General features: G+C 43.3%; 8 non-coding genes across 8 annotated transcripts; all 8 read right to left on the minus strand.

Annotated features, from left to right (window-relative positions):
* Positions 1–16: 16 nt before the first annotated feature.
* Positions 17–88, minus strand: TRNAC-GCA (transfer RNA cysteine (anticodon GCA)). Its single transcript has one exon. It is a non-coding gene; the product is annotated as a tRNA-Cys (tRNA).
* Positions 89–1,085: 997 nt separating this feature from the next.
* On the minus strand, positions 1,086–1,157 carry TRNAC-GCA (transfer RNA cysteine (anticodon GCA)). The gene has a single exon. It is a non-coding gene; the product is annotated as a tRNA-Cys (tRNA).
* A 1,008-nt stretch (positions 1,158–2,165) lies between these two features.
* On the minus strand, positions 2,166–2,237 carry TRNAC-GCA (transfer RNA cysteine (anticodon GCA)). Its single transcript has one exon. It is a non-coding gene; the product is annotated as a tRNA-Cys (tRNA).
* Positions 2,238–3,234: 997 nt separating this feature from the next.
* Positions 3,235–3,306, minus strand: TRNAC-GCA (transfer RNA cysteine (anticodon GCA)). Its single transcript has one exon. It is a non-coding gene; the product is annotated as a tRNA-Cys (tRNA).
* A 1,008-nt stretch (positions 3,307–4,314) lies between these two features.
* Positions 4,315–4,386, minus strand: TRNAC-GCA (transfer RNA cysteine (anticodon GCA)). Its single transcript has one exon. It is a non-coding gene; the product is annotated as a tRNA-Cys (tRNA).
* A 997-nt stretch (positions 4,387–5,383) lies between these two features.
* Positions 5,384–5,455, minus strand: TRNAC-GCA (transfer RNA cysteine (anticodon GCA)). Its single transcript has one exon. It is a non-coding gene; the product is annotated as a tRNA-Cys (tRNA).
* A 1,008-nt stretch (positions 5,456–6,463) lies between these two features.
* TRNAC-GCA (transfer RNA cysteine (anticodon GCA)) lies at positions 6,464–6,535 on the minus strand. The gene has a single exon. It is a non-coding gene; the product is annotated as a tRNA-Cys (tRNA).
* Positions 6,536–22,716: 16,181 nt separating this feature from the next.
* TRNAC-GCA (transfer RNA cysteine (anticodon GCA)) lies at positions 22,717–22,788 on the minus strand. The gene has a single exon. It is a non-coding gene; the product is annotated as a tRNA-Cys (tRNA).
* Positions 22,789–23,379: the final 591 nt, after the last annotated feature.

Below are 23,379 nucleotides of genomic sequence, written 5' to 3' on the forward strand. Positions count from 1 at the left end.
GAACCAAAACAGGCCAAGGGGACACCTGGATTTGAACTAGGGACCTCTTGATCTGCAGTCAAATGCTCTACCACTGAGCTATATCCCCACCTGTTTGTGAGAATCGGAATGAAAATATATCAGTACCTCATGAAAGAGTGTGAGCATCATGCTCAGTTGGGCCGGAAAGTACAAGCTTGAAACTGTGGAACAGGAGAAGTAGTTCTTAATATTATTTATTGAAGGAAAACGGGATCGTTTAAAAAAAATATTTATATGTTTCATTGTTATTTTATTTGAACAGGCAGTGGTCCATAGGACCAATGCTTGTACATAAAATGCTTGTTTTGAAACATTCTCAAAGGGAAAGAGGTTTTTACGGGACGCCTTATCCTTTCGCGGATTGGTTACCACAATCACCGAGATGGTGGTGAAGTATGATTGTTTTGGGCCAAATGATGGACGAAAAACATTTTTACATACCACTGCAATTTGGTATTTGGAAGGTACACCCAAACGTCCCTTTCAAGTACCATCAATTTAATATATCAGAAAAGGCCATTTTGTGTTCGAAAATGGCCTGAGTCTTCGAGCCAGCCTTTTTTCATCTGCAACGAGGGTTCATACATTTTGCACGTAGGCAGAGGTTTTAAGGAGAAATTAAATAGTTTCTACGTTGCACAAGAATGAAGTGCTTTAAACAAACACATATTTTGTATGCACAGAGGAGAGGAGGAATATATGTAAGACTGAGGACACAGGTTAAATGAGAAATAGATTGACTGCAGCGCTGCCGAGTATACTATGCCATTTCTTTAGTGCGCTACAAGGAAGCACCAAACTGTATAACAAAGTTTTCAATTGTTTTCATAGTGATTCTCTTTGCTTGAAGCTGTGAAAGGAAGAGCCGGATTCCAAAATAAATCAATGATGTTTCAGAAAGTTCCCACGCCCTGTGTAAAAATGCATTTATTCCCAGGTTTTGAGCAGTGACAATGTAATGCTAATAAAGTATAAGATCCAACTGAACACTGACTCTGTCAATGGTGATCCATAGGGACTTTATGAAAGATCCCAGCTACAAACACCAAAACCAAAATAGGTTTAGGGGACACCCGGATTTGAACCAGGGACCTCTTGATCTGCAGTCAAATGCTCTACCACTGAGCTATATCCCCAACTGTTTTCAAAGATCAGAATGACAATATATCAGTACATCATGAAAGAGTGAGAGGCTCAAGCTCAGTTGGGCCACAAAGTACGAGCTTGAAACTGTGGAAAAGGAGAAGTAGTTCTTAATATTATTAATTAAAGAAAAACAGGATCATTTAAAAAACAAAATGTATATGTTTAATTGTTATTTTATTTGAATAGGCAGTGGTCCATAGGACCAATATCTGTAATTAAAATGTATGTTTTGAAACATTCTCAAAGGGGAAGAGGTTTTTACGAGACTACTTATCTTTGTGGATTGATTACCACAATCACTGATATGGTGGTGAAGTATGATTGTTTTGGGCCAAATTACGGTGAAAAAACATTTCTGCATACCACTACAATTTGGTATTTGAAGGTACAACCAAACACCCCTTTCATGTACCTTCGATTTAATACATCAGAAAAAGCTATTTTGTGTTCGCAAATGGCCTGGTGTCTCAGACCAGCCTGCTTGCACCTGCAACTAGGGTTCGTACATCTTGTACGTGGGCAGCGTATTTTAGTAGAAAGTAAATAGATTATGCATTGCACAAAAATGAAGTGCTTCAAACAAACACATACTTTGTATGCACGGAGAAGAGGTGGAATACATGTAAGACTGAGGACACAGGTTAAATGAGGAATAGATTGACTGCATTGCTGCCCACTTTTCTATGCAATTTCTGTAGTGCGATTGAAGGAAGCACTAAACTGTAAAACAAAGTTGCCAATTGCTTTCATAGTCCATTCCCTTTGTTTGGTGCTGTGAAAGGAAGAGCCAGATTCCAAAATAAATCAATGCTTTTTCAGACATTTCCCATACGGAATACCGAGCCCTGTATAAAAATGCATTTACTCTCAGGTTTTGAGCAGTGACATTGTAATGCTGTTAAAGTGTAAGATCCAAGCGAACACTGACTCTGTCAATGATGATCCAAAGGGGTTTTATGAAAAGTCCCAGCTACAAACACAAGAACCAAAACAGCCCAAAGGGACACCTGGATTTGAACCAGGGACCTCTTGATCTGCAGTCAAATGCTCTACCACTGAGCTATATCCCCACCTGTTTGTGAGAGTCGGAATGAAAATATATCAGTACCTCATGAAAGAGTGTGAGCATCATGCTCAGTTGGGCCGGAAAGTACAAGCTTGAAACTGTGGAACAGGAGAAGTAGTTCTTAATATTATTTATTGAAGGAAAACGGGATCGTTTAAAAAAAATATTTATATGTTTCATTGTTATTTTATTTGAACAGGCAGTGGTCCATAGGACCAATGCCTGTACATAAAATGCTTGTTTTGAAACATTCTCAAAGGGGAAGAGGTTTTTACGGGACGCCTTATCCTTTCGCGGATTGGTTACCACAATCACCGAGATGGTGGTGAAGTATGATTGTTTTGGGCCAAATGATGGACGAAAAACATTTCTACATACCACTGCAATTTGGTATTTGGAAGGTACACCCAAATGTCCCTTTCAAGTACCATCAATTTAATATATCAGAAAAGGCCATTTTGTGTTCGAAAATGACCTGAGTCTTCGAGCCAGCCTTTTTTCATCTGCAACGAGGGTTCATACATTTTGCACGTAGGCAGAGGTTTTAAGGAGAAATTAAATAGTTTCTACGTTGCACAAGAATGAAGTGCTTTAAACAAACACATATTTTGTATGCACAGAGGAGAGGAGGAATATATGTAAGACTGAGGACACAGGTTAAATGAGAAATAGATTGACTGCAGCGCTGCCGAGTATACTATGCCATTTCTTTAGTGCGCTACAAGGAAGCACCAAACTGTATAACAAAGTTTTCAATTGTTTTCATAGTGATTCTCTTTGCTTGAAGCTGTGAAAGGAAGAGCCGGATTCCAAAATAAATCAATGATGTTTCAGAAAGTTCCCACGCCCTGTGTAAAAATGCATTTATTCCCAGGTTTTGAGCAGTGACACTGTAATGCTAATAAAGTATAAGATCCAACTGAACACTGACTCTGTCAATGGTGATCCATAGGGACTTTATGAAAGATCCCAGCAACAAACACCAAAACCAAAAGAGTTTTAGGGGACACCCGGATTTGAACCAGAGACCTCTTGATCTGCAGTCAAATGCTCTACCACTGAGCTATATCCCCCACTGCTTTCAAACATCAGAATGACAATATATCAGTACATCATGAAAGAGTGAGAGGCTCAAGCTCAGTTGGGCCACAAAGTACGAGCTTGAAACTGTGGAAAAGGAGAAGTAGTTCTTAATATTATTAATTAAAGGAAAACAGGATCATTTAAAAAACAAAATGTATATGTTTAATTGGTATTTTATTTGAATAGGCAGTGGTCCATATGACCAATATCTGTAATTAAAATGTTTGTTTTGAAACATTCTCAAAGGGGAAGAGGTTTTTACGAGACTACTTATCTTTGTGGATTGATTACCACAATCACTGATATGGTGGTGAAGTATGATTGTTTTGGGCCAAATTACGGTGAAAAAACATTTCTGCATACCACTACAATTTGGTATTTGAAGGTACAACCAAACACCCCTTTCATGTACCTTCGATTTAATACATCAGAAAAAGCTATTTTGTGTTCGCAAATGGCCTGGTTTCTCAGACCAGCCTGCTTGCACCTGCAACTAGGGTTCGTACATCTTGTACGTGGGCAGCGTATTTTAGTAGAAAGTAAATAGATTATGCATTGCACAAAAATGAAGTGCTTCAAACAAACACATACTTTGTATGCACAGAGAAGAGGTGGAATACATGTAAGACTGAGGACACAGGTTAAATGAGGAATAGATTGACTGCATTGCTGCCCACTTTTCTATGCAATTTCTGTAGTGCGATTGAAGGAAGCACTAAACTGTAAAACAAAGTTGTCAATTGCTTTCATAGTCCATTCCCTTTGTTTGGTGCTGTGAAAGGAAGAGCCAGATTCCAAAATAAATCAATGCTTTTTCAGACATTTCCCATACGGAATACCGAGCCCTGTATAAAAATGCATTTACTCACAGGTTTTGAGCAGTGACATTGTAATGCTGTTAAAGTGTAAGATCCAAGCGAACACTGACTCTGTCAATGATGATCCAAAGGGGTTTTATGAAAAGTCCCAGCTACAAACACAAGAACCAAAACAGGCTAAGGGGACACCTGGATTTGAACCAGGGACCTCTTGATCTGCAGTCAAATGCTCTACCACTGAGCTATATCCCCACCTGTTTGTGAGAGTCGGAATGAAAATATATCAGTACCTCATGAAAGAGTGTGAGCATCATGCTCAGTTGGGCCGGAAAGTACAAGCTTGAAACTGTGGAACAGGAGAAGTAGTTCTTAATAATATTTATTGAAGGAAAACGGGATCGTTTAAAAAAAATATTTATATGTTTCATTGTTATTTTATTTGAACAGGCAGTGGTCCATAGGACCAATGCCTGTACATAAAATGCTTGTTTTGAAACATTCTCAAAGGGGAAGAGGTTTTTACGGGACTCCTTATCCTTTCGCGGATTGGTTACCACAATCACCGAGATGGTGGTGAAGTATGATTGTTTTGGGCCAAATGATGGACGAAAAACATTTCTACATACCACTGCAATTTGGTATTTGGAAGGTACACCCAAATGTCCCTTTCAAGTACCATCAATTTAATATATCAGAAAAGGCCATTTTGTGTTCGAAAATGACCTGAGTCTTCGAGCCAGCCTTTTTTCATCTGCAACGAGGGTTCATACATTTTGCACGTAGGCAGAGGTTTTAAGGATAAATTAAATAGTTTCTACGTTGCACAAGAATGAAGTGCTTTAAACAAACACATATTTTGTATGCACAGAGGAGAGAAGGAATATATGTAAGACTGAGGACACATGTTAAATGAGAAATAGATTGACTGCAGCGCTGCCGAGTATACTATGCCATTTCTTTAGTGCGCTACAAGGAAGCACCAAACTGTATAACAAAGTTTTCAATTGTTTTCATAGTCATTCTCTTTGTTTGAAGCTGTGAAAGGAAGAGCCGGATTCCAAAATAAATCAATGATGTTTCAGAAAGTTCCCACGCCCTGTGTAAAAATGCATTTATTCCCAGGTTTTGAGCAGTGACACTGTAATGCTAATAAAGTATAAGATCCAACTGAACACAGACTCTGTCAATGGTGATCCAAAGGGACTTTATGAAAGATCCTAGCTACAAACACCAGAACCAAAATAGGTTTAGGGGACACCCGGATTTGAACCAGGGACCTCTTGATCTGCAGTCAAATGCTCTACCACTGAGCTATATCCCCAACTGTTTTCAAAGATCAGAATGACAATATAACAGTACATCATGAAAGAGTGAGAGGATCAAGCTCAGTTGGGCCACAAAGTACAAGCTTGAAACTGTGGAAAAGGAGAAGTAGTTCTTAATATTATTAATTAAAGGAAAACAGGATCATTTAAAAAACAAAATGTATATGTTTAATTGTTATTTTATTTGAATAGGCAGTGGTCCATAGGACCAATATCTGTAATTAAAATGTTTGTTTTGAAACATTCTCAAAGGGGAAGAGGTTTTTACGAGACTACTTATCTTTGTGGATTGATTACCACAATCACTGATATGGTGGTGAAGTATGATTGTTTTGGGCCAAATTACGGTGAAAAAACATTTCTGCATACCACTACAATTTGGTATTTGAAGGTACAACCAAACACCCCTTTCATGTACCTTCGATTTAATACATCAGAAAAAGCTATTTTGTGTTCGCAAATGGCCTGGTTTCTCAGACCAGCCTGCTTGCACCTGCAACTAGGGTTCGTACATCTTGTACGTGGGCAGCGTATTTTAGTAGAAAGTAAATAGATTATGCATTGCACAAAAATGAAGTGCTTCAAACAAACACATACTTTGTATGCACAGAGAAGAGGTGGAATACATGTAAGACTGAGGACACAGGTTAAATGAGGAATAGATTGACTGCATTGCTGCCCACTTTTCTATGCAATTTCTGTAGTGCGATTGAAGGAAGCACTAAACTGTAAAACAAAGTTGTCAATTGCTTTCATAGTCCATTCCCTTTGTTTGGTGCTGTGAAAGGAAGAGCCAGATTCCAAAATAAATCAATGCTTTTTCAGACATTTCCCATACGGAATACCGAGCCCTGTATAAAAATGCATTTACTCTCAGGTTTTGAGCAGTGACATTGTAATGCTGTTAAAGTGTAAGATCCAAGCGAACACTGACTCTGTCAATGATGATCCAAAGGGGTTTTATGAAAAGTCCCAGCTACAAACACAAGAACCAAAACAGGCTAAGGGGACACCTGGATTTGAACCAGGGACCTCTTGATCTGCAGTCAAATGCTCTACCACTGAGCTATATCCCCACCTGTTTGTGAGAGTCGGAATGAAAATATATCAGTACCTCATGAAAGAGTGTGAGCATCATGCTCAGTTGGGCCGGAAAGTACAAGCTTGAAACTGTGGAACAGGAGAAGTAGTTCTTAATATTATTTATTGAAGGAAAACGGGATCGTTTAAAAAAAATATTTATATGTTTCATTGTTATTTTATTTGAACAGGCAGTGGTCCATAGGACCAATGCCTGTACATAAAATGCTTGTTTTGAAACATTCTCAAAGGGGAAGAGGTTTTTACGGGACTCCTTATCCTTTCGCGGATTGGTTACCACAATCACCGAGATGGTGGTGAAGTATGATTGTTTTGGGCCAAATGATGGACGAAAAACATTTCTACATACCACTGCAATTTGGTATTTGGAAGGTACACCCAAACGTCCCTTTCAAGTACCATCAATTTAATATATCAGAAAAGGCCATTTTGTGTTCGAAAATGGCCTGAGTCTTCGAGCCAGCCTTTTTTAATCTGCAACGAGGTTTCATACATTTTGCACGTAGGCAGAGGTTTTAAGGAGAAATTAAATAGTTTCTACGTTGCACAAGAATGAAGTGCTTTAAACAAACACATATTTTGTATGCACAGAGGAGAGGAGGAATATATGTAAGACTGAGGACACAGGTTAAATGAGAAAAAGATTGACTGCAGCGCTGCCGAGTATACTATGCCATTTCTTTAGTGCGCTACAAGGAAGCACCAAACTGTATAACAAAGTTTTCAATTGTTTTCATAGTGATTCTCTTTGCTTGAAGCTGTGAAAGGAAGAGCCGGATTCCATAATAAATCAATGATGTTTCAGAAAGTTCCCACGCCCTGTGTAAAAATTAACCCTGGCCGTAGTTCGCGTAGTCGCGCTTCGCGAAGCTTCGCGAAGATGTCATTGCACTACGCGACCTTCGCGAAGCTTCGCGAGCTTGCGTAGTAGCTTGTGGCAACCTGTTCGCGATGGCTTTTTCTTGTTCGCGAGCGCGGTAAGCATGTTCGGGGAACTGTTTGCATGCTCGGGGGATATATCTCGCGATCTTACCCATGCGGTCGCCAATGGGCGCGGCCATCTTGTTTTTCTATAGTCCCGCCCGCTCGCGATGCCTTATTTCCTGTTCCGGGTCGCGGATAGCGTGTTCGCGATGTGCATTGACGTGTTCGGGAGCGCATTTTACTTGTTCGCGATAAATTGTACATGTTCGCGAGAAATATCGAGCGAACTTACCCACGCGGTCGCGAATGGGCGCGGCCATCTTGTTTTTCACTCTATGCCATGTTTCTGGGCCTACTTTTGTATCCTCCCTTTATCTCAGCAATCCTTTGTCTTTAAAGCCTTTTTCCTGACTTTTTTTAGTTATTATCTATCTCTCTGTTTGCCTCAGTTTATATTTTGCATTTTATTTCTACTTTTACTGTGTTTTTGTTACTTTTATAAAGTTCTTTCTATCTTCTTCCCCCTAACTTTTTTTCCCCTTCGGACTTTTCTTTTCCGCCTCCCACCCACCCCAGAACCATGGCCAAGGGCACACCAAGTCCCAAGGGCAAGGGACCTGCAGGCGCAGAGAAGCGCCGCCTGCCTTGCGGCAGAATGCGTCCTGCAGGGGTGCAGGCCCGGCAACTGTTTGGGGAGGAGGAGGTGGCGGCTCTTGTTTTTTTCATTCAGCGCCTCCTCCCCTTGACCTTGGCAGCAGGCGGAAGGCCCGGCTCCGGGTACGCTACCCAGGAGCGGCACCGTCGGTGGGCGAAGGTGCGCCGGGCCGTGTTCCGGTGCTCTGGGATCCGGCACACCCACAACCAGCTAGCCCACCGGTGGTCCGACATCCTGGACCGGGAGCAGGACCTGTTGGACCTGCTAGGTGTCGAGGTCGTCGGGCTTGGTGAGTAACTGATTGTGTATATTAAATTTGATGAACAACAAGATTACTGCTGCGTGCCAAGCGTTGCTGGTATTACGTTCCAAAAAGCAAAATGTTCTTTGATTTAAGGACCCAGGTGCACGGTGGTACTCTTACTTGTTTGCAACGTAGTTTGCGCTAGCTTGTGCTGATGCTGATTATGTAAGAGTTTACTTTACAGAACTGAAGTTAGGTAATGCGATTTGCTAGAGAGACTCTAGTCCTTCCATTGTCCTACTGTGAAATAGTGGTGGATGGATATTGGATACTAGGTTTAGTTTGTTAGTAGTAGTTACTAATTGTTTTATGCGGTCTGCGTGACGCATCCTCTGTCACTGAGTGCTGCTTACCCCAGTCCTCCGTCGAACCTTTTGTACTTTGTTTAGTGTGTGGTAGGCTTAGCATGGTCAGTCAGTAGCAGAACTAGATCAGCATTATGCAACCAACCCACAATTTGTTGTATGTATGCACTAATGTATGCAACTATGCATGTGTCCTCCATCTCATCATCTATGCATTTGATGGCTGAAAAAAATTGAAGTGCAGACTTAGTGAACAATTGGCCCGTCTGGAATAGGTGGTGTAGGTCAGGTGGTACTTACTAGGCTTTGTTAGTATTTGGAATCAGAATGATCAAGGAACACTGGAGTGTTCATAAATAAGTAGACGATCCGTAAATGCACTAGGAAGCAGCCAGTAGTCGATCCATCTGATTAGATAGGTCAATTTTATTGCACTTGTTGTTTCCTAAAATGTTCTTTGACTTATTGTTTTTCCAAATGATTTATTATTTTTCTCACAGCACTCCTTAATGTTGGTCTCTTTCTTTATTATATTTTACATGATCATCAGCACCACCCAGGGGCAAGAAGACGGGGTCGGAGTCGGCGGGGGAACCCCAGGACCTCTCCTCTACTGAGGCTCCTGCAGCTGGCCCCAGTAAGTCCTCCATTGGTTAGATTGACATTTATATTTACCTAAATGTTATGTTACTGCATCTTTTTTTTCCCAAACTCTAAATTATGGTTCCACTTTCTGAATCTCTTTTTTACAAAAGCTTACTTCTTTGACCTTGACTATCTGTTTACTAATTCTGTTTATCCCTGCCTCGAAGTTGCTTCTAACTCCCTCTGCTATGACTCTCTGTGCTACTAATACTACTACTACTATTACTTTTATTACTCTGTGTGTAGCGAAGCTTGCACAGTTGCCCACTCTTTAATAGAAGGTTTTCTTTGCAACAATAAAACTCTGATTGACCAATAGCTCTAGCCACTGGGTCCTGTCCTTTGGGTTGTCCTCTTCAAGTCTTCTCAATGTTGAGGCTTTGACAATTACCACAAACAAAATGCCCAACCAGATATTTGACTAGTATTTTTGATCGGATAGTACATGATACTACTATTGTCTAGGATTCTGCAGAGCCACATACAGAACTATGTACAACAAAATAGGATGGTGCTGATGGGAGGTTGGATCTTACTGATCACACCTCAGTCCGAAAAACCCAGGATCCCCTAACAGACTAGCTATAGTGTCTCACATTAGGGTCCCACTCCCGACCCCCCCACGAAGACGATACACAATGTTGATGATGACGGAGACAGAGACAATCCAGAACATAATAACAAACACCATTTTGCTCACACACTTGTGTAAGTCCACTCCACCACACCAAATACCACAGAGTCTATGTGTAAGTTCAAAAGGTTTATTTGAAACAAGTATCAAACTCTGTACATCGTTAATATGAAATTTAATTTACGACAGCCATAGTCAATAAGCCAGCAAAAAGCCTAACATTAAAACAGTAAACATTTACAAGTGCATGATTGACAACAAGAACAAGAGCCAAGATCTTTATAATTGTGGAAGATCCCTCACCGTAGAACGTAGAAATACTGGTTACATCATCTTGCATCCACTATGCTCTGTAAATCTCTGGTTTGTAGAAGGGAATCTTTCGCCTATGATATATGAGAAAAACGCTGCGAGTTAGCCGTTAGATAGTATACTGGTGAATGATGCTAGCATTTTGCAGTCATGCCAAAAAGTGTAACATGTATGTGTGATGGCTAAGCAATATAAACTAAACAAAGTCAATATGTTGTTTTTTTTTCGACCTCTTCACTTGTACGCAACAGTCAAGCGGCCTTAAAGGCATCTACTGCACATGAATACGCTGGCAGGTATAATATGCACCAAAAGAGTAGTAGTCGACATGATGAATCTAAAAGGGTTACTCATGGCTCAGGCTAACTTTCAAAAGAGTAGAGTAGGACTAGATGACCCTAGGAAGTGGAACCATATCCTACTAGTGTCTGTCTACTGACTGTACTTACTGTCTAGTGCTGATGTATGTTGCATCGCATTAACTTTTTGTTCAATGTTCCAAGTGAACACTTAAAATAGGGGGAGGTTTACAGGCATCTAAAAAATTTGATGTTTTTCTAGGCACACTACCATCCACCAGTGCCGTCGGGGCCAGCGATGCGGCCATTCCGGAGGGGGCAGGCGAACTGGCGGCACCTGCAGGAGACACAGGGCCCAGGGGGGATCCAGCAGCAGTGGCCGGCGGCGGTAAGTTATATTCATTACTTCTTGACATTACAGCTAGATGGAACTGTGTTCACTATTTCACTGTACTGTGCGACATTATACAACGGTTGAAGAAGACACCCTTTACGTAGCATTACCAGCGTGAGTAGAGTAACCAATGGCCTCTTCTATTTGATTCCAAAATCAGCTGTGAATGTTTTATGGAGAAGACAAACTCAGATCAGATGACCTTCATGGATGTGTTGAACATAGAGGGAAAGCACTAAGGGTGGAAGGACGGGCGAGATAAACAATATGACTGACCGGCAGAGAAGGATATGTTGTTGGAAGCATGTATAGGAGTCTGATAGTAATAAGATCAGATGCATGGGTTGTTGAAGGATGGGTGGAAGGTGAAAGAATGCCTGCCTGGGTGGGCGACACAGTATGGGTGGATAGTACTAGATAGCAAGAATCAGCGGTGTTTTTGGTTCAAACTCAAAGCCAAGGCAAGGAAGGAAGGAGCAGAAGCATGGGTGTTTGTTGGTGAAACCAACTAAGGTTTGTTAAGAGATATATACAAAAGGATAGACGTTTACTTTAATGGATGTATGCCTGGATGTACTATCACCAAGAGACAGTATAGGTGGAAAGTGTCACTGGAGATTCTTACTTTGAAGAAAATGTAACAGAAACTGCGCGACAGTAGCAAAGCCTAGAGGAATCAAGGTAGTATTATGAGCATACAGTACACTTGCAGTAGTTTGCAAGCACGTCATATATTATCAAGCGGAAACCCCTTCCTCCCACTCTGGGGACCACTCCCTACCTATTATTATTAATGTATTTTCGATTGGGGCAGCCAGCCTGCAAAGGGTGGCCTATCTGTTGTTTAATGTTTATGTATATTGGTTACACAAGCAATGAAAGCAAAGTACCCTCTGCAGTAGCGGTTGGTGGTGGGATTGTTGGCGGGCGGCGACATGGGGAGGGGACGGGTGGGTGGCACTGGCGAGTAAACTGTGTATTACTGTTACGGCCAAATACAGGTAATCAACATAAAAATAAATTAAACTATTTTCAAGGTGCGCACTGCACCGCCGAATGCGATGCAGTGTGTGCTACTGTGTGCAGCAATGTTTTTTTTTTTATGTATTCTTTAATTACCTGTGAATGTCCTTAATCCATCGTTTACTATCCCCACCCTGCACCTTCCCACGTCACCGACCGGCAGCACTCCCACCACCGACCGCTACCGACCTGATGTCGTATATCGTATTAGCACTAGCAGCATCTATAATATGAATATAAGCAATGATCGTTGGATCCGATAAATAAATAATCAGCCTTTTTGTAGTACCCATGGTAGGGTGTAAGTGAAATTGTGCATGCCATTTGCCCTCATGTAACAGAGTATGACCAGTGCCAACGGCCGTAAGGCGTCAGACAAAAAGATGAGCTTCCCCACCTGCAGACAGTAGTAGTAAATAAAAGTAACGTGAGTCTGCATCATCATGTGGCTCATATCTGTTTCTCTTGGGTGCAAGCTTAGCTGATGGACCTGGCATGCCGCCTACAACAAGGTTATGTAATTGGGCTAAACTACAGATAAGAACAGCACGACTGGTGTACCGCAGTACATACATAGTACGATTATATTTATAAATAATGTCTGAAACGGTCACAAATGTTAGAGTCCAAGGAAGTAGGATTAGAGATACTTACCCCAGCACCAAATCCCAAATGTTATGAACTGTGCTTGCTAGTGATACTGTGACACTATGTGTTGAATGATTAGTGTTCCTGTTTTGCTAAGAGTATTGGCTCCAACATGTTCTTTTTCTTTTTTGATATAGATGATACTCCTTCCAATAAACCATCAAGGAAGGAGTTGGCCGCTAGGGCCCGGCGCCGGAAACTGGAGGCCATCTGCGAGCATTATCGCCGGCTGGTGGCTCAGGAGGAGGAGGAGGAGGAGGCGGCTGAAGCTGCAGCCTCCTCCAATGCCCCGGGCCCCAGTCAGGCCCGGCCTCCACTTTCACGGCGCCGTGGTCCGGCATTTGCCCGCCGCCGCGCCTCGATTTCCAGCACTGCTGCCCCCCACCCTGGAAGCAACTTTAGGGCATTTCGCCGCCAGCTGCTCCGCCGGATGGCCCGCTGGGAGGAGAACATGGAGGAGCGGGTCAAGATCCTGGTGGACAAACACCTTAAGGCCCGCCGACAGTAGAGGACCTCGTCGTTTGCCCCTTTTTTAATTCCTTTTGTTGGTGGGTGGGTTTGTGGGCGTTGGGGATTTCAACGGACATTGGGACTTTGGACTTTCGTTTCGTTGGGGTTAGGGAGGGGGGTGGGTTAGGTCAGAGCGGGATAGTTTATTTTTGTTAGGGGATATTAAAAATATACTTACTATTTATTTATATGATGTTAATGTTTTTTGTGGTGGGTTACAGTTTTCCGAATTCAATGTAAGTTACATGGTTGTTTACTTTGTTTCCGTGCTGCTGCATGCCCACAGCCAGTGTTTGATTTAAAAGATCTGCCGATTTTGTAACACACAAACCGATAGATGCAGTACCCCTCACTGAGTTATTTTTAATTGTCATAGTACTGTCAGTCTCTCCTCCTAGTCCATACCTCCCACCAAACTTATCTTACCTGTGATTGATGATGAAGTTCGGCACACTGATGGCTGCATGGTTGGTTTCCCAAATTGACGGAGTAGATGCCATTATAGTGGTGGTAGTAGTAGACACTGGCAATAGCGTTTGAAAAAAGAAAGAGAAAGTCACTTGACTGAGACTCAGGGAGGAGGAGTGGAACAGAACACAAAGTAAACTACAGCATGGGTGGTCAAGCAGAAGAAGATCCTTGCCCTGCCTTAGTTGAAATTCAATTACTGTTGCTTTCACCACATCTGCCCCAGCAAGCGTGTGATCAATTGGTGTACATAGTCATCACATCACACCTCAATATAAATCACACAGCCCGGGGGAAGAGGGTTAGGGATTGATGATTGGATGGGAAGTGGGGTTTTGGGAAAGGTTTGAGAAAGAAAAACAGACAATATGCATGGACACAACAAAAGTAAAACACAATCTTGTAAGACGACCATGATCCATTATCAAAGAAATCAAAGTATGAAGTGAGAGAAAGCAAATGCATGCATGCTGAGGAGGATAACTTGATGGTTAATGAGATAATGAGTTGTACTATAACTACTATGACCCAATGAGACAGTACAGTCAGGGACGAAATTGAAATTTGCCTTGCCTGTCTGACGCCCTCAGAGCTCAGACCGAACCCAATTACCTGCTCTACCGGGCTTACTTTCATTTTTCAAGCTAGCTAAGGAAACTAAAAAAAAGTTGGATCAATTAACAAACAAACCACAACACACAGTCGTAATGATTAAAGAGAAAAAAGCAAGCAAATAAATGTAAAGACGAATGATGATACTAAAGTTACTGTATTATCCTGGTCCAAATGAGGAGTTGCATCATTCTCGTCATTCTTCTTGGTCCTCCCTTCCATGGACACTCCGCACATCAATCTTGGGTATCACTGCCTGCCTGATGCGTATTGGTAAGGTACGTGTGAGTCGTTTCTCCCACTGTAGCACAGGGTAAAGGGCCGGCCGGCCTGTAAGTGTAGATGGAAAAACAAACGGGGTATTGAAAAATTACAGCCTTTACAACAATAAACTCAATTACAGTGGAGTGCAAGACAACACTCTGGAGAGAACACTTTCAGACTGAGGCAGCTTGGATAGGCTACATAGTGTGTCTACTCTACAGCAAGCATTAAGGTACAACAACAACGGGACAGGATTCAGGAGCCAGCACAGCCACAGGACAGGAGAACCGCGGCACAGGCCAGGCACCCTACCCCTTACTTACATTTTGACCGAGCCAGAGAAATGTCAAATGCACTGCAGCAACCTAGAATTTTCCCAATGAAGTGACTAAATCAATGCGCCACTGTCTGTCATACCACTACACTCTACTCTAGTCCACACCACTACAAGGACATCTAGCCTAGGTCTGCTGTGGTTCTTGTTCAAACTTTTTACCTTTTATGTCAGCCCATCAAAAGCCTGATGCGTATTGGTAAGGTACGTGTGAGTCGTTTCTCCCACTGTAGCACAGGGTAAAGGCCGGCCTGTAAGTGTAGAAGGAAAAACAAACGGGGTATTGAAAAATTACAGCCTTTACAACAATAAACTCAATTACAGTGGAGTGCAAGACAACACTCTGGAGAGAACACTTTCAGACTGAGGCAGCTTGGATAGGCTACATAGTGTGTCTACTCTACAGCAAGCATTAAGGTACAACAACAACGGGACAGGATTCAGGAGCCAGCACAGCCACAGGACAGGAGAACCGCGGCACAGGCCAGGCACCCTACCCCTTACTTACATTTTGACTGAGCCAGAGAAATGTCAAATGCACTGCAGCAACCTAGAATTTTCCCAATGAAGTGACTAAATCAATGCGCCACTGTCCGTCATACCACTACACTCTACTCCAGTCCACACCACTACAAGGACATCTAGCCTAGGTCTGCTGTGGTTCTTGTTCAAACTTTTTACCTTTTATGTCAGCCCATCAAACGCCGTTATTCCATACATTTTCTCCAATCCAACTGACTGTGTGCAAAGATAGTATGCTCAGCATCCTCAATGATGGTGACCGTGTGGTACGTATTCTCCAACACCAACTCAGTCTGTAGTGGCTGATTAAGTTTATAATATATTCCATATTACCAAATTGCAACGGATATTGGCCGGCACCTGCAGTGGTAGGAGTACAATGTGGTCATTATTAAACAGCAAGGAAACATTAACTGTCACCACACCTGAGTCACTTGTACTTTGTCGGTAAACTAGTATAGTTCTACTTCATGGCATGCACAATTCTTCGTAGTCAGCCAGCATCCAATGCAATGCATGCCACCATCATTCACAATAATCACTCATTACCTGTCTTGGTGTTCTCCTTGGCTGTCTGATCTGATGCCTGCCTAGCCTTCTGCCAGTCAGTGATGAGTTTCTTTCGGATTGGAAACACAATGGAATATAGGTGGAGTCACGTTTCACTTCTTATGGAGGGACTGTTAGAGGCAACATGTATTGTACTATTCTCCATCTCCATCCAATGTCTGACTTGCTTGAAATGTACTTAGGGAGAGTAAGGAACATGGAGCAGGACCCTGAGGAGTGGAGTGGACAGTTATGCACAGACGTGCAACTCCAATAGGGAAATAAAAAAAGGAGACTGTTGATGGCTTTGTTGTGAATGTAGATTTTGAACCAGAAAAACAGATACACACAGTCACACACAAATAAAGGAAGGGAGAACAATTTGAAAGCCTAGTTGTCAGGGAAGAGGAGCTCGTCCTCAAACTCTGGTGGTTCGGACAGCAGTACGTCTAACAATCCACTACTTATGTCATCAAAGTCACTCTCCTCTTCCTCCTGTGATTCACGTATTTTGTACTCCGGTGGTATAAAGTGTTGATTCATTTTGATCATGGTTAACCTCTGAACACTTTTGGGCGAGAGACTGGTCCTTTTGACAGTAACAATGGCACCAGCAGCACTGAAAACACGCTCTGAAGAGACACTTGCAACAGGGCAAGCCACATACTTTATCGCCAGCCTGCTGAGCACTGGCCATTGGCTTCTTTTCCCATACCAATACACCAATGGGCTTTGCTCCATGTAGACCTCTGTTGTGTCATCTAGATAGGCCTGAACCATCCGCTCAATGTTCAGGGGTGCTCCGATTTCCTGGGCCTCTTTTGCCTTTGCATCAGTCATTGATGTGCAATACCCTTTCCGTAGAAACCAATCACCTGCCGTTTTTGGAAATGTGCCTGATGATCCTGTTGGTGCTGTTGATGTTATTGCTGCTGGCAGTGTTGACTGCTGGGAGGCAAACGCACTGCTCTTGGCTTCTGAAGTAGAACTTCGTTCTGGGTGCCCTGCAGTACTTTTTCTGACCTGGAGGGGCGGGCCTTTAATGAAGATCCTTTCGTTTTCAAACTCAGTGGCTTCCTCAGCTATCCAAGTTTTGTACTGGGCAACATTCACTTCTGAAAAAGGAATGACTTCATTACTGCGCAGCAATAATTTGTAACGTGGATCCAAAATTGAGGCAGTAATGTAATGTGGATCTGACAGAATGTTATTTTGAAGCCTTGTATTGTGAGATAAGCGAGCGGATAAGGTGTCTGCCAAAGAATGTGCTTCTACTTTGTCATCCACATCTGCGTACATTTCTGCCACATCCTTCAGCTGTTGCTCTAGCATGTACAACAATGGGATAGCTTGGCCCATAGTACAGTCCTCCCGGCTCACTTCACGGGTGAAGACCTCAAAAGGAAGTAGCATCTCTGTCAGGCTTTTGACAAGGTCCCATTGGGTCATCTCAACTCTCATGCCTTTCACTGTAGGATCCCCTGACCTTTTCATGACATAAGCATTAAGTGGTATGTACTGCTCAAACAGACGCTCAAGCATGTAATACGTTGAGTTCCAACGTGTTGGCACCTCTTGGATGAGTGCTTTGACTGGCATTTTATGCTCACGTTGAATCACCCTCAGCTCCTTCCGGGCTTTAAAAGAATGGTTGAAATGTGTGCATATTCTTCTGCAGGTGGTCAGTAAGCTGCTGACTTTGCTTTCATTTTTCAGAAAGTCTTGCACAACAATGTTAATGCAGTGTGCCAAACATGGCACCCTGAAATACCCACCATCTTTCATGGCCCGAACTACATTACTGCCATTGTCCGTGGCAACAAAACCAATGGTAAGACCTCTTGGTCGCAGCCACTCCAACACCTTGCTGTTAAACTCATCCAAAATGTTAGCAGCAGTATGAGATTTCTCCATTGCAAACATGGCTACAGTTGCATGTTTGCGAGTGTCTTTAAAAATCTCAGCGGTGTCAACAACGCCGTCAGATATCTTATCTTTAACACCCGAAAAAGAGACCCAGTGTGCAGTGATGCACATGTAATCAGTGGCTTGGCAACTGGTCCACATGTCTGTTGTCAGGTGTATACTCTGAACAGCACTCTGTTTTAAGGCTTTTCCAAGCAATTCCAGCACGTCGTGATGTAGTGCTGGAACAGCAACTCTTGCAAAATAGTAGCGGCTGGGAACTTTCCATTTTGGGCAGATGGTGGTCACAAACTCAAGAAAACCCACCCCTTCAACAAAAGAAAAAGGGAGAAGGTCCAGTGCTAACATTTTTGCCAGCTTAGCATTGTACAAACGTGCTATTGGGTGATTGCGTTCGTACTGCCCCTCCGGCCTACTAAACATGCTAAGAATGGTAGGCTGCATGGTATTCCTTCCTGTGGTCGACGTCGCACTTTTTGGCCCAGCAGTACTCCTTGGTGTCTCAGGCTGGCTCTTACTCTTGTGCCAATGAGATGTGGCTGAGGATGTGGGCGTTACCACTGCAGTGCTGGGGACAGGGCTACTTTGTGTACCACTAGCACAGAGAATGTCTCCCTCTTCTTCCTGTTCCACCGTGAGCGGACTTTCTACTCGTTTATGCCCAACAGCAATGGCTCCAGTTTTGATGAGCCTAAGGTGCTCCTCCCACTGGATTGCGTGGTGTTTTTTCAGATGGGTCATTTGGCCTCCGGTACCATAGTTTGTACCAAGCTTTCCACGGCTAACAGAGGAATGACAAACGGAGCATACAGCAATGTTCTCCTCCTTTGGGCTAACCGTAAAGTAGTCCCACACTGGGGAGCTTAACTTTTGTCTCCTGCTGGAGGTGCCACTCCCACTTCCAATGCCGGATGAACTGGAGGGTGTGTGTTGAATTTGACTCTGTGCAGGACCACTACCTACTTCTGCTGAGGTGGTGCTTGTTGTGCTGGATGTAGGACGCTGCCGGCCCTTTGCTAATGTAAATATGGAAGCTGGAGGTCGTGTTGGTGTTACCTGTGTTGGAGGTATGCGTGCTACATCCCTCGCATACATTTTGGATAATGTAAAAATGTTGCTCTCCATCTCCTCAGGCCCGGGAGTGATGTTTGTGATGACTGGCTCATCATCATCATCAACCTGCTCTTCGACATCAACATCCATAAGTGTAAGGCTTTCTGGAACCTTCCTTTTGCCATGCCTGCTCTTGTGATGTGTTTCCTTCTCAGACTCTGTTTGTGGCTTCCAAGTGACATCTAGATCATCAGAAGGGGGGCTTGGTGAAGAACTTGATGTACTAACCCTCCTTTTCCTTGCTGGGGATTTAAAAGCCAATGCAACTTCTAAAGGAGTGGCTTCCTCTTCTTCCTCTGCACGAGGCTCAATTTCCTGAACTGCCCCTACTTCAGGAGGAACAGCTACTATTGCGGGCGGTAGCTGCGGCTGTTGACCACTTATCTGCTGTGTTGATGATGTTCCCTCCTGCGTGGATTGTGTACTACTTTGAGATAGCGATAAGTTTAGTTCAGGCTCAGCATCACTGCTTTCTACCATAAGGCTGGCTACCTCTTCCACACTCATCTGCTTGGGCATGGGTTGGTGGGTTGGGCCCACTGATGTGGAGGTGCTGCCCCCAGCTTGCCCCCCCGACACCGCTGCTGCAGGCCTCATTTTTGTTGAACCAAAAAAGGTTTTGGGAGGCACACCAGACTTAAGTGACACTTCCTTCTTCTTCTGTTCCTTCTTCTCCATGGCAACTTTCTTGGTACCGGAGGACCTGCTACCTGCTTTCTTTGGGGGCATCTTCAACAGATGTCAAAACAGCACTCAGTTGCACAAGTTGCAGAGATGCCTGGTCAGGTCGCTGACACGTCACGTTGTGTACACTACAGCAGCAGGACGTCGGTCTGGCACCACAACAGTGGATGATGATGACACACCTCTGTCTTTTGTGCACCTAAAAGCAAAAAAGCCAGAAGAACATCAGTCAAAAGATCCATAATATAATATATAATTTATTATTGTCTCGTGGGTGGTCATCACAATTATTAAATTTCATGCAGTCAGTGAACAACATCAACAGTATAGCCAGCCATTAAGAGACTGACACGGCCAGGGATCCTGTTGTATTTGTACTGTGTAGTGTACACTTAGGAAGAAGAATAGCAAGGAAAAAAAAACCGCCGTGATGATTGCTGAGTTGTACCCCTGGGCCTACTGTACGACTAGGCCACAAGTTTGGACGCCTATGGCAAAGGCACAATGCATGCCTTCCCAAAATGGCCGCCACACACATGCCCAGCCCCCCCACCACAATAACACACAAAAAGTGATTGGAAAGGACAGGAAGAGGAAGTTGTAGTGTCTGTGGAACTTAATCCCTCTCATAAAAATGTTTTCCAGACAAATAACAGCCTCTCCCTGCTCCAAACCTACAGCTCAATGACAGCCTGAGGAGTTTTTTGTGCAGAAATGCACAAAAAAGCGTTTTCGAGAAGGGTCTATGTTGCTCGCGAGATATTGTTTGCCAGATTGCAAAAGCTGCGTGTTCGGGATCGCGAACTGTACAAAAAGGCTTTCTCGCGTGCGCGAACACGCATATTGCGAGCGCAAAAATGACGAAAACTGTAAGTCCGCGTTGTCGCGCTGTGCAGAGTTACCGAAAGTTCGCGAGCTGAATCCCTTGCCTTAAATGCAGGCCAAAATAGCCCAATTTGTTTAGCACACACCCAAAAAATGCTATTGCACCCCAAACACACCTTTTGCAACAAAATCCAAAGCCATCCGTGGAGTAAAGGAAAATCACCAGACAACACCAACTGTACATTCAAAATCACGCACCACAGCTTGGAGGCTGACTACCTCTGGGCCTAGTGGAAGACTACTAGGCCACAAGCTTGGAACCGGATGGCAAAAGCAAGCACACTGCTTGGATGGCTTCACAAAATGGCCGCCACACACCCACAACAACCACAAGAAATGGGAGACAGTCAATGGACGCCTATGGCAAAGGCACAATGCATGCCTTCCCAAAATGGCCGCCACACACATGCCCAGCCCCCCCACCACAATAACACACAAAAAGTGATTGGAAAGGACAGGAAGAGGAAGTTGTAGTGTCTGTGGAACTTAATCCCTCTCATAAAAATGTTTTCCAGACAAATAACAGCCTCTCCCTGCTCCAAACCTACAGCTCAATGACAGCCTGAGGAGTTTTTTGTGCAGAAATGCACAAAAAAGCGTTTTCGAGAAGGGTCTATGTTGCTCGCGAGATATTGTTTGCCAGATTGCAAAAGCTGCGTGTTCGGGATCGCGAACTGTACAAAAAGGCTTTCTCGCGTGCGCGAACACGCATATTGCGAGCGCAAAAATGACGAAAACTGTAAGTCCGCGTTGTCGCGCTGTGCAGAGTTACCGAAAGTTCGCGAGCTGAATCCCTTGCCTTAAATGCAGGCCAAAATAGCCCAATTTGTTTAGCACACACCCAAAAAATGCTATTGCACCCCAAACACACCTTTTGCAACAAAATCCAAAGCCATCCGTGGAGTAAAGGAAAATCACCAGACAACACCAACTGTACATTCAAAATCACGCACCACAGCTTGGAGGCTGACTACCTCTGGGCCTAGTGGAAGACTACTAGGCCACAAGCACACACATCCAACAAAGGTAAATCACACACACACACCAACAGTGAAATACACCACAGCCACGTTTAGCATTTCAATCCTATGCCATCCATGCCCTACATGATGTAGAAATTCTACAGACACCACAAAACATGGACCTATGGGTACCCTACTGGCTGAAATTGCAGAGAAAAACAACTAGGCCCATATTGAAAGTAGTACAGGCCACCCACCACAACAATAATTTTTAAAAACAATAAAAATCCCAGAAAAATGTAGGTACAAACAAGCCCCAATGAAACAATCACACCAATTCTCCAACTTACTTGTCGTAAATTAAATCTCAAATCAAAAATTCCTCAAATAAATCCCAAAAAATGGTGTGATGCAGCAGACAGACACAAAAAGTGATCCTTCCAGCTCCAAATCCAAATGAAAGTGAACAACACATGCACAAAGCACGTGGGAGGAGCCTGCTGGACAGGAACAGGAAGTTGCAGTGTCAGGGGCACTTCCTTCCTCTTGAAAAAAAAGTGTTAAAAAAATTAAAGGACTCTTTCTTACACAAAGACTACAGCAAGATCACAATCTGAGGAGTTTTCTGAGCAAAATGATCATTTTAGAGAAGGTTTTATGAAGCTCGCGAGATATTCTTTGCCAGATTGCAGTTTTTCCATGTTCGGGATCGCGATCTTACCAAAACAGCCGCCGGAAGTCAGTTCGCGCGCACCAATGACGTGTTCGGGGGCGCACACTCTCGCGGGCTTGGGCAGCCATAGTACAAATCTCGTGGCGCTCGCAAACAGACAGAAAAGCAAGTTGGCGATCGCAGAATCAAGGTAAGACATTACCGCGCGCGCGAGAATGAATATTGAGCGCGCGAGGAAGCAAATTTACTACGCTACGCGCTAGATTGCGTAGCAATCTGCAACTTCGCGCTCTACGCGAAGCGCGAAGTTACCAAAACTTCGCAAGCTCCGCGAACGGAGCGTAGTTCAACGCCCAGGCTTAGTAAAAATGCATGTATTCCCAGGTTTTGAGCAGTGACACTGTAATGCTAATAAAGTATAAGATCCAACTGAACACTGACTCTGTCAATGGTGATCCATAGGGACTTTATGAAAGATCCCAGCTACAAACACCAAAACCAAAATAGGTTTAGGGGACACCCGGATTTGAACCAGGGACCTCTTGATCTGCAGTCAAATGCTCTACCACTGAGCTACATCCCCAACTGTTTTCAAAGATCAGAATGACAATATATCAGTACATCATGAAAGAGTGAGAGGCTCAAGCTCAGTTGGGCCACAAAGTACGAGCTTGAAACTGTGGAAAAGGAGAAGTAGTTCTTAATATTATTTATTGAAGGAAAACGGGATAGTTTTAAAAAAATATTTATATGTTTCATTGTTATTTTATTTGAACAGGCAGTGGTCCATAGGACCAATGCCTGTACATAAAATGCTTGTTTTGAAACATTCTCAAAGGGGAAGAGGTTTTTACGGGACGCCTTATCCTTTCGCGGATTGGTTACCACAATCACTGAGATGGTGGTGAAGTATGATTGTTTTGGGCCAAATGATGGACGAAAAACATTTCTTCATACCACTGCAATTTGGTATTTGGAAGGTACACCCAAACGTCCCTTTCAAGTACCATCAATTTAATATATCAGAAAAGGCCATTTTGTGTTCGAAAATGGCCTGAGTCTTCGAGCCAGCCTTTTTTCATCTGCAACGAGGGTTCATACATTTTGCACGTAGGCAGAGGCTTTAAGGAGAAATTAAATAGTTTCTACGTTGCACAAGAATGAAGTGCTTTAA

The sequence above is a fragment of the Triturus cristatus genome, chromosome 4_1 (assembly GCF_964204655.1).
Source record: "Triturus cristatus chromosome 4_1, aTriCri1.1, whole genome shotgun sequence".
Taxonomy (NCBI): domain Eukaryota; kingdom Metazoa; phylum Chordata; class Amphibia; order Caudata; family Salamandridae; genus Triturus; species Triturus cristatus.